Source organism: Anser cygnoides, chromosome 3, assembly GCF_040182565.1.
Source record: "Anser cygnoides isolate HZ-2024a breed goose chromosome 3, Taihu_goose_T2T_genome, whole genome shotgun sequence".
NCBI lineage: Eukaryota > Metazoa > Chordata > Aves > Anseriformes > Anatidae > Anser > Anser cygnoides.
The window spans coordinates 71,395,057-71,403,927 of NC_089875.1; the positions used below are offsets into that span (position 1 = coordinate 71,395,057).

Consider the following 8,871-nt stretch of genomic DNA (forward strand, 5'->3'; position numbering starts at 1 on the left):
GAGGCCTGCTGCTTGCCTTACTGCTTCTGGACTTCCTGCCGCATGAGCTGGCTGTCAGAGTGCCTAGAAGCTCAGTGAATGGTGGGCCAGGTGCAGGGGGGCCTGTTTTATAGGGCCCAGACCAAAGGCAGGGCAGTGGTGGCCACTGTGACCTCAGCAAGCCTCTGTGATGGAGTGGCCCACACGTGGCCAAAGGCGGCTGTGTTGGGAGCGGCCTGGAAGGTGCCCTCACATGGAAGAAGGAGGAGGGCTGGGGGGGGCTGAGGGGGCCCCTTTGTCAGACCTTGCTGTGCGTAGTCCTGCCAGGAGAATATAGTACTCTGTTTTGAGGAAAGCAAATCTGTCTCTTCATTAATGGAACAAACCTGCAAGGGGAAAGCCCCATGCAAACCTAACCTTAACTAAGCACGTGTGAAGTCAGATTGTGACAGGGTTTCAACAGAAATGGAAAAGCGATTCATAGCTGACAGTCACCACTACACTCATGGTATTGTAATACTAAGTTTTCCTTTCTGCTCTGGGCCAACCTAACCTACATGGTAAACAGAGTCAACAAGAAAGTAAGCTATAATGCATAAGGCATGAAAATTGCAAAGACAGATTGATCCTTTCTCAAAGATTTCAGAGACCAAAAATCCCTACATTTATACTGATTAATTCTGTTTTATAAAGATTGGGCCAGAGCATCATTTTATCTGGGCTTCCTAAAGTATTTCAAAAGCCATCAAGTGTAAAGAGAGATTATTTTTCACGTTTCCACTGCCATATGTTGTTCAGTTATTTCATGGACTGTGTGGGATTCATTAACCAGTCTTGTGGATGGAATCACTGTAGTGAACTGATCATTTCTTTATTGCTGCCTGGGGCCATGATGTTCTTAATCATAGTCACTATTAGATTTTTTCCAAGATGAAGAACCACCAAAGGTGTAGTCCAACAAATGTGTGTTTTGAAGAAAGAAAGAGTATATAACCCAAGCGTTATTTCATTGGTCGATGGCACCAAAGGCTTCGTCACTGTGCAGGACCTTGAAAACTACATAAAAATTAGATCTTTACAGACATAAGTGTTATCTTTTCTATAATTTCTCAAGTAACAGAGTTCGTGCTCTATATGACAACGTAATATACTCTTGAAGGATATTTTAGATCATTTAATTGGAAAGACTTCAGATACTAAGAATTACAGATTGTGTACATATAGGTGTAGGAATTGTTTCTCACAAATAATTTTCTCTTACCATGGACTGTAGCAGTGTCCACCCTCAAAGCAATTAGAGTCAGTCTATGACTGGGAATCCTGCCATGACATATTGATACTCTGAAGATAAAGAATATGAAACCACAGCTGTAGGAAATTGAAGCTGGTATCATTTGCAGAGGTACAGCAGAAACATTACAAAAACAATGAAAATCAAAGACAATACCTTTTTTTTATTTTCTCTGAAAACTGAACTGAGCCTCTTTTTCTGACTATCTATTGAAGGGTTAAATTATAAGCTGTAGATGCTAATTTTTGGATGCTAATTTTAATCTTCTCACACACTATAGACAATGGCTGCAATCTAAATTCCCCAGTACACACCACCTTTGATTTGATGGTCTTTTAACTAAGCTTCCCCATTCCTGTTCATCTCTAGAAGTAAATGGGTTTAACCTACTATTTTGCGTTTCTTGTTATCCCAACCACACTGCCAAACTACCTAGAGGCTCTAGGTAATGCCAAGAACATACAAATGAAGTTTTCCATTTCTTTGTCATATGTTGGTGAAGAATAGATAGTTCTTTTGGCTTTTTCTAAACACATAATTACAATTTGGTAACATTAACCAGATACAAAGTGCAGATGGTTTAGTTAATTAGAAAAATGAAGAAAAGATTACAGAACTGTGGAAAAAGATGGCAACAAGTAATGGAGAATATGGCAAGCAGAAATAATGAAGCTGGTGCAAGAGAACTAGAAAGAGAAAGGTGGGAGGGGATGGAAACACAGGCCTCAAGAGCATGAGGAGGAGGACCCTCAGCTGGGAAAAATGAAGCCAGAGTTGGAAAACACCACTAGTGTCCAGTGCCTATGAAGATGTGCAGCTGCTTCTGCTTTGGCTGAATCTTTTATGCAGCTGTTGGCTCTGCCTAGGAATGTCTTCTGCCTCTGAGGCCATATGATACACATCTGTATTGGAAAGAGATAGAGCACTAGCAGGACTTTATTCCCATACCAAATTGTGTTGTCACACGGGATGAAGAGAAACATATATATATGAATAATAATTTAAAATAAGTATGTCTATGTTTCAGTTTAATTAATTAAAGATTCCCTGCTTATTTTTATTCATGTCCACTGTCTCCAGTTTCATCTGAATCTTCTCACATTCCCCAAAAGTCCTTCCACAGTGACTATAATCAGACAGGTACATTTTAAAACACACAGTAGGAATAGTTTCCTTGTCTAATATTCATCCTCCAAAGGCCCAGGAGAAATCAAAATAAATAAATAAATAAATAAATAAATAAAATCAAGGTCATTTGCAAAACCAGTGCTCTGGACAGGTGCTATAAGATTATTAATTTTAGTGCACCAGGAATTAGTGCTTGGGACCTGGCTGGTGCTTCCAGCAGGAGAGAAAGCAGTGGAAAAAGGAGTGAAGATGGGACAGAGCTTTGAAGCACTGTATTTTCTTTTGCTGCTGTTCCTGAGAGGGTGTGAGAGATGGTGATTTTCCCCACTATCCCTGCTTGCAGTTTCTCTGCTCTTCCTCATCTCTGTAGTACTGATGATAATAAGAGTGATTCTGCTTTTGCTTAGAAGAGTCTGTGGAGACACTCCAGAAATGTTTGGATTAAATTTCAATAAAACATTCCTGTTTTAAAGTCTCTCTGTTCTTTGTGTCATAGGTGCAGCATCAGCACCTGGCCTGATGCATCCCACTGGATAAGAGAAAGATGGACTGGCTTTTTAAAGGCAAGGATGGGGTGTGTAGAAGACAGCTGAAGAGGAAAGAAGAATGGAAGCACCAAACCAGCCTTTGTGGAGTTGAATGAAAAAGAAGCAAAGATTTTTTTTATTATTTTTTTTTTCTGGGGTCAAGATGGAGTTGATGGAGGAAATGCAAATGAATTTAACCATTCATGCATCTCTTCTCATTAATTAATCCCTTATGGGATGCATACTTTTCTAGACACAACAGTACTATCTGTCTGTACTGCTGTACTGAATACCTGCGAAAAATGAGACATGACATCCCATTAGAGAGAAGATTCCCATTCTCCCAGAGTTGTACCATATTATTCATAGAGTTGTAAGCTACCAACATAATCGGCTTTACATTTTACCTTTTGTGTTACAGGAAGTTATCTCTGGGCAGACAAATGCTTCTGATTTTATAGGTGAAGGATATGATGCTATTTAAAGCTTTCCAGAGCTTGTGCATGTGCCCCTTGTATGTTAAATTTTATACAGAAACAACAAAGCTGTAGAAATTTTTCACATTCAATAGTTCTGTACATCTAGCATAAAAAGTAGTCTGGTCAAATAAGACTAATATTGGAGGCTTTAGACCGCTGTAAATCAGATGGAGCTGTGTTAACTAAACAGTCAAGAAAAATTCAGTCTGATAGCTACAGCCCTGTCCAATGTTTTCTAGCAGGAGAAATACTTAGAGGAAAAGTAAAGTATTAAAATGTGGCAGAAATACATAAACAAAGCTATGCAAATTGTTTTCATCTGCCTGTGGTACATGGTGCCAATGCTTTAAGATAATATTACTTAACTGCCATGGGCATTTTTCCCCATCAGTCCACCTTTAGACTATATAAACTCAAGTATATAAAGCTGTGGTGCTTGAAAGTAATGAAGTTTTTCATTAATAAGTAGATATTCAGTCTTCATTAAGGCTTACGATGACATTAGCAAGCATACATTCTTGTTGGAACAGATGTGTAGAATGAACAGAATGGACAGAATGCCGAGTACCAGTATCTGCACCATACATTTTTGCAGTGGGGATTACTTTGAATTAGCTATTTTCTCGTCCTATGGATCAATTTAAATTATGGTATAGAAAGCAAGAGGAATTCCTGAAGAACACCTTTTGTCTTAGTTTCATCCATAAGCAAATCTAGTTTAGATGTTCTGAGACTGCTCAGTGGAAACCAAGACATTCATTGTAAGTAATGATGCACAAGCAGAGTCTTTTTAAAAACCACTGGCATGCTTTTTTAGATGCATCCTGTTTTACTGAGCATTAGAAAATCTGTTTTGTGTGACACAAGAATCCAAGAAGTTCAGTTTTTTAAATTATTCCTAAAGCTCAAGTAAGAAAGCTCCATCCCACTGTAGGTGTAATGAAGCTGTCATGCATACAGAACATGTAAGACAAGCTCCAAATAACAGTATTGTTGGCTACACGGTCTTGGATTATCAATGCTTAATTTGTAGTTTGAAGTGACTAGGCATACCTTCCAGAGCTGAAGATGTGCCATGCTCTGCATAATTTGGTCTCATTTACAATATTCTAGTACGTTCTTCATGGTAATTATTCTGAGGTTAGAGGTCTGGTCTCTAGAGATGACTGCAGTTTAGTTATGTTTGGTTACCAGTGAGTCACCTTCTGAAATTCGTCTCTGCACAAAAAGTAGTATAAAGGTATTATTTTATTTTTCCATTTCATTAAAAGAAATCATAAAATAATTTAGGTTTGAATGGATCTCAGAAGGCCATCTGGACTAGCCCCTGTTCAAAGCAGAGATAACTTCAAGTCTGCTTCATAATCATAAAGCTTCATCCAGTAGTTTAAGGAAATCTTTTCCCACTTCCTTTCTTTTGACTGAGTGGATGCCTACCGTCACATCCCTCACCTCTGATCATAACTTATAAGCTCTCATTCTGTCCCTCAGCTAATCCACAGTGAATCTCCATACAGGGAAGCTGCTCCTTTGTGTAGAATGAACCCTTCCTTATTTCACCTGTTTCTTCTTCCTGAGGACATGTGTAGTCATGGGACCACTCCAGTCACGTGAGCTATTTCACCATGTCTCTGTGATCCCATTGAGGTAATGGCTCTGCTGAGGTAAGGGCCATTTGTTTTCACCCTTGGAGCCACATGCCCACTCTTGGCATACTTGAGAGCCTCAACAGTCTCTCTACCACGTCTCACACCTTGCTTTCTACAAGTAACAAACTTTCCAAGACAGCAAGTCTGCTTGGCAAATGAATGCCAGTATCCCCTGCAGAAAGGTGTCTCTGACTATTGCTATTCACTTGTGGCTCTTCATGGCACACTGATTTTAATACATACATTAGCCAGCACCAACAGCTCTACCTGCAGAACTTGTCCATTTCCATCTGCCATCGGGGCCATATGCCTCCTCTGCAACTGTGCACCTGCAGTTGGAGAAAGAGCTTTCTTCCTCTTATTGAGTCCATAAGCTTCCAAAATTCATTGTCATTGAGTCCCACATATCCACTGCCTCTAAGCTGACTGTCCCCTCTTCTGTGAAATGAAGAATGTATCATCTTACCCCTACAATGTTTTAGCAAAGAACCTGTTGTCCTCCCGTTCATCCTGCCTTGTACTGCATAATCTGGCCACCTCCATTCTTAGATCTTTCATCAGACAGCTAGACAATTTGACCACAAAACACCTTCCACTGATGAGGCAACTTTCTAGGACAGTCTGTAAAAGCAGCCTAAAGCATCCTATTAAAGGCCATATGACATTAGAACTATTGATGCTAAGGAAATGCAAATTATAAGCAAAATGTGATATTTAAAAATATCATTGTCTCTCTGAGAGGATCATTTATTTAAATTGTTTTGTATTTTATACAGACCTTTATGCAGTTCAAGCCTAGATGTAGAAATAATTTCTGTTTATTTGAATAAGGATTTTAAAGACAAGAAAAAAAGTCAAATGCAGGAACAGTCTTTGAGATAATCAGCCTCAGTGTAAAATGTTGACTTTTCAGATAATTTCTCTGTTTGTGGTTCCTGGCTTTCGCAGGGTCGTTTTAAGTTTCTTGTCAAACACGTCTTGTCTTCATGTCTCCAGCTGTATACTACTGTAAGCACAATCGAAGGTACTTGGATACTTGGAGGTTGCAAGGAGTCTCTGACTTTGAGTGCTGGCTCTGCAAGCACTCAACATGCCAAGTTTTTTTTCCTTTTTTTGTTCTTTTTTTTTCCTTTCTGTCATGCTCTGAAAGTAGCAAGCAGGCAAGATATTGTCAGTGGAGAAGGAAAAAACCCATACCTATCCTACCAGCCAATGATCACCACAAACTACAAAATTATCATATATACTTAACTGGAACATAATGTAGTTTCTCTTTCTATTTTTAGCCAGAAAATAAAAGCCTTTTATTTATTTGTTTATTTATTTATTTTAAAGTGGGGCTTTATTAAATTTTAGGAAAGAAGATTATGTATTGTGAATGCCTCTCTGAAGTTTTTTCCAGGAAGGATGAATATATATCGAATATGAAAAGTATACATTTTATCAAATAGCTGTTTACCGGAGTCACTCTGTCAAAAAAAGAGAGACTTAATTTTTTCCTTATAAGTTTCATCACCTTTTTGTGTGAAGAGAAAAGGAAAGAGAGTGTAAAAGTTTTGTTACAATATCTCTGAAGAAGAGAGCATGTCATATCCATTCTGTTTACACATGACACTATTGTATATGCTCAAAACAACTGGTAGGGCCATGGGGAACCATTACTTGTTTCTTATGAAAAATATTGACCTTCCTGAAGTTAGTATACTTCACCGGATTCTAAATTCTCTCATTTACATGATGCAGTGGGGTAACTGTATTATGTTCCTTAAATATTGTTCACATCATGGCTGGTCTTCAAAAGCAAAGCCCTGAGAATCAAAAACTTATTTTCTTTACGTCCTTTAACACTGAATTATACAGGGAAACTGCACGAGTTACTCTTGTAGCTCCACTAAGTGAAGTGTGATCTCTCCTGCATAAGATAGCATCTACATAAATGGGGTTTGGCTTCAGTGTTAAAGTGACCGTATGATTTTTTCTTTTTTCCCAGGGGTCTCAGCTTTACTAATTATCACTGCCTCTATTTACACAAAAGCAGTTCTGTAAGAATGAGAATTTTTATTTTATTTAATTTATTTATTTATTTATTTATTTGAAGCTAGATTCTTCTTATGTATGGAAATCTTAAAATCAAACACATACTAAAACAGTCTACATAACAAATTAGACAAAAAAAAAAAAACAACCACACACACACAACAACATACGGATATGCAACAATTAAAACTACTTTGGTGGATAAATAGCCTATGATCGTTTTGGCTGTCGGGAGGAGGATGCAGTTAGGAGTTTATGTAGTTAAGAGAGAAATAAGAATCAAGTCATCTTTACAGAGAAAGACAGGAGGAGAGTTAAAGACAACCTCTGCCTCAGAAGCAGTTTCACTTCCAGAGTTTTTTTCTTTTACATGAAAAATTGAAAACTGTTCATGGCTTTAGCAACAGGCTTTTGGGGGTTTTGTGTGAGGCTTTTCATATGATAATTGGTAGATTCTATGGCAACCATTGAAAACGAAGGCCTGAAAACAAAAGCTGCAGCAGAAGAGGATCAGTACATATTCACTGTGTCTGCAGGAATAACGGCAGAGACTCTCTCTTCAGAAAGGTATCTGATGGCAGCCTGTCAAAGGCAGGGGCTTGTTTTAACTCAGGCAGAGTTAACTCAGGCTGTAATTAATGCTGGATTTTATGACTCTGATTTTCACTCTAGGTTTTTTTATTTTTATTTATTTTTTCCCCACAAAACCACATCTAGAGCAGATGTACAGGTAATGAGTGGTTAATACTGGTCTGATCATACTTGGGAGTGAACAACTGAAGTGGGAGACTGAAAAGAACAAGTTTAGAGCCAAATGCTGCGACTTTCCTCAAGACTAGTTGCAGTCTTAAAACAGACTTCACATGTAATTAGTGCAAGCAGGATTTGACGTATAAGGGGCTGACATCATGTGAAATCAATGCTTAATTACAGATTAAAGGTATGTATCAGTTGATCTAAAACAAGAGTGTGTCATCTGAGCAAATGGAGATATGAAATATCAAGCCCAGTTATTTGCAGAACAGCAAATTACTGTTTTGGAGATTGTATGTTTCCCACAAAGACAGACAGAATTAGCAAATCATGTAGTGTCATGTAAAATGATGTTGCCAGCCATGAAATACTCTGTAGGACAGACTAGCAAAAGCATTGCTATTATTGACTGTGGGAAGAATATATGTTTGAATCAATCTTGGCCTTGCAAGAAAACAAACAAACAAACAAACATACAAAACCAACAGAAATCTATGAAGTGAAAAGTGATACAAAGTACAAAATAAACTGAAGAGGAAATAAAAAGATACCTCTTCATATCTGCTTTGTGATGTCACTATCTCTGCACTATTTAGTCTAGAAACCATTAAAATGCAGTGACACCTAAAACTGGCAATTGTGGGTGGTCTTGCTGTTCCTGTTTCAAAAGTTTTGGTTTTCCCATGCCCATATCACAAGCTTTCAAAAAATGAGTTTACATAAACCTAAAAAAAAAAATCATACCTGAGGAAAAAAAAATACGCTAATGAACATGGTGATTCTTTCTCGGTTTGAAGTAATACTGGGACTTTATTACCACAGGTTGCCAAAAGAATGCTGTGTTACAAGAACAGCACTACAAAAACAAACAAACAAAAAACAACAAAAGTATAAACAACAACCCCCACCCACCAACTTCATCACTTTTTTATTATTAATAACAGTAATAAGATGCAGAATGGTATGCCAGTTGTTGAAAAGTATTGGTCTAGATAATTTTCCTAAGTCACTTGTTTTACAGAGCACAG

The 8,871-nt window shown here is 37.9% G+C and overlaps 1 long non-coding RNA gene across 1 annotated transcript; it reads left to right on the plus strand.

Moving 5' to 3' along the window:
* Positions 1–296: 296 nt before the first annotated feature.
* Positions 297–8,652, plus strand: LOC136790461 (uncharacterized). The gene is made up of 2 exons (XR_010830410.1): positions 297–487; positions 2,895–8,652. It is a non-coding gene; the product is annotated as an uncharacterized lncRNA (long non-coding RNA).
* The last annotated feature ends 219 nt before the right edge of the window (positions 8,653–8,871 follow it).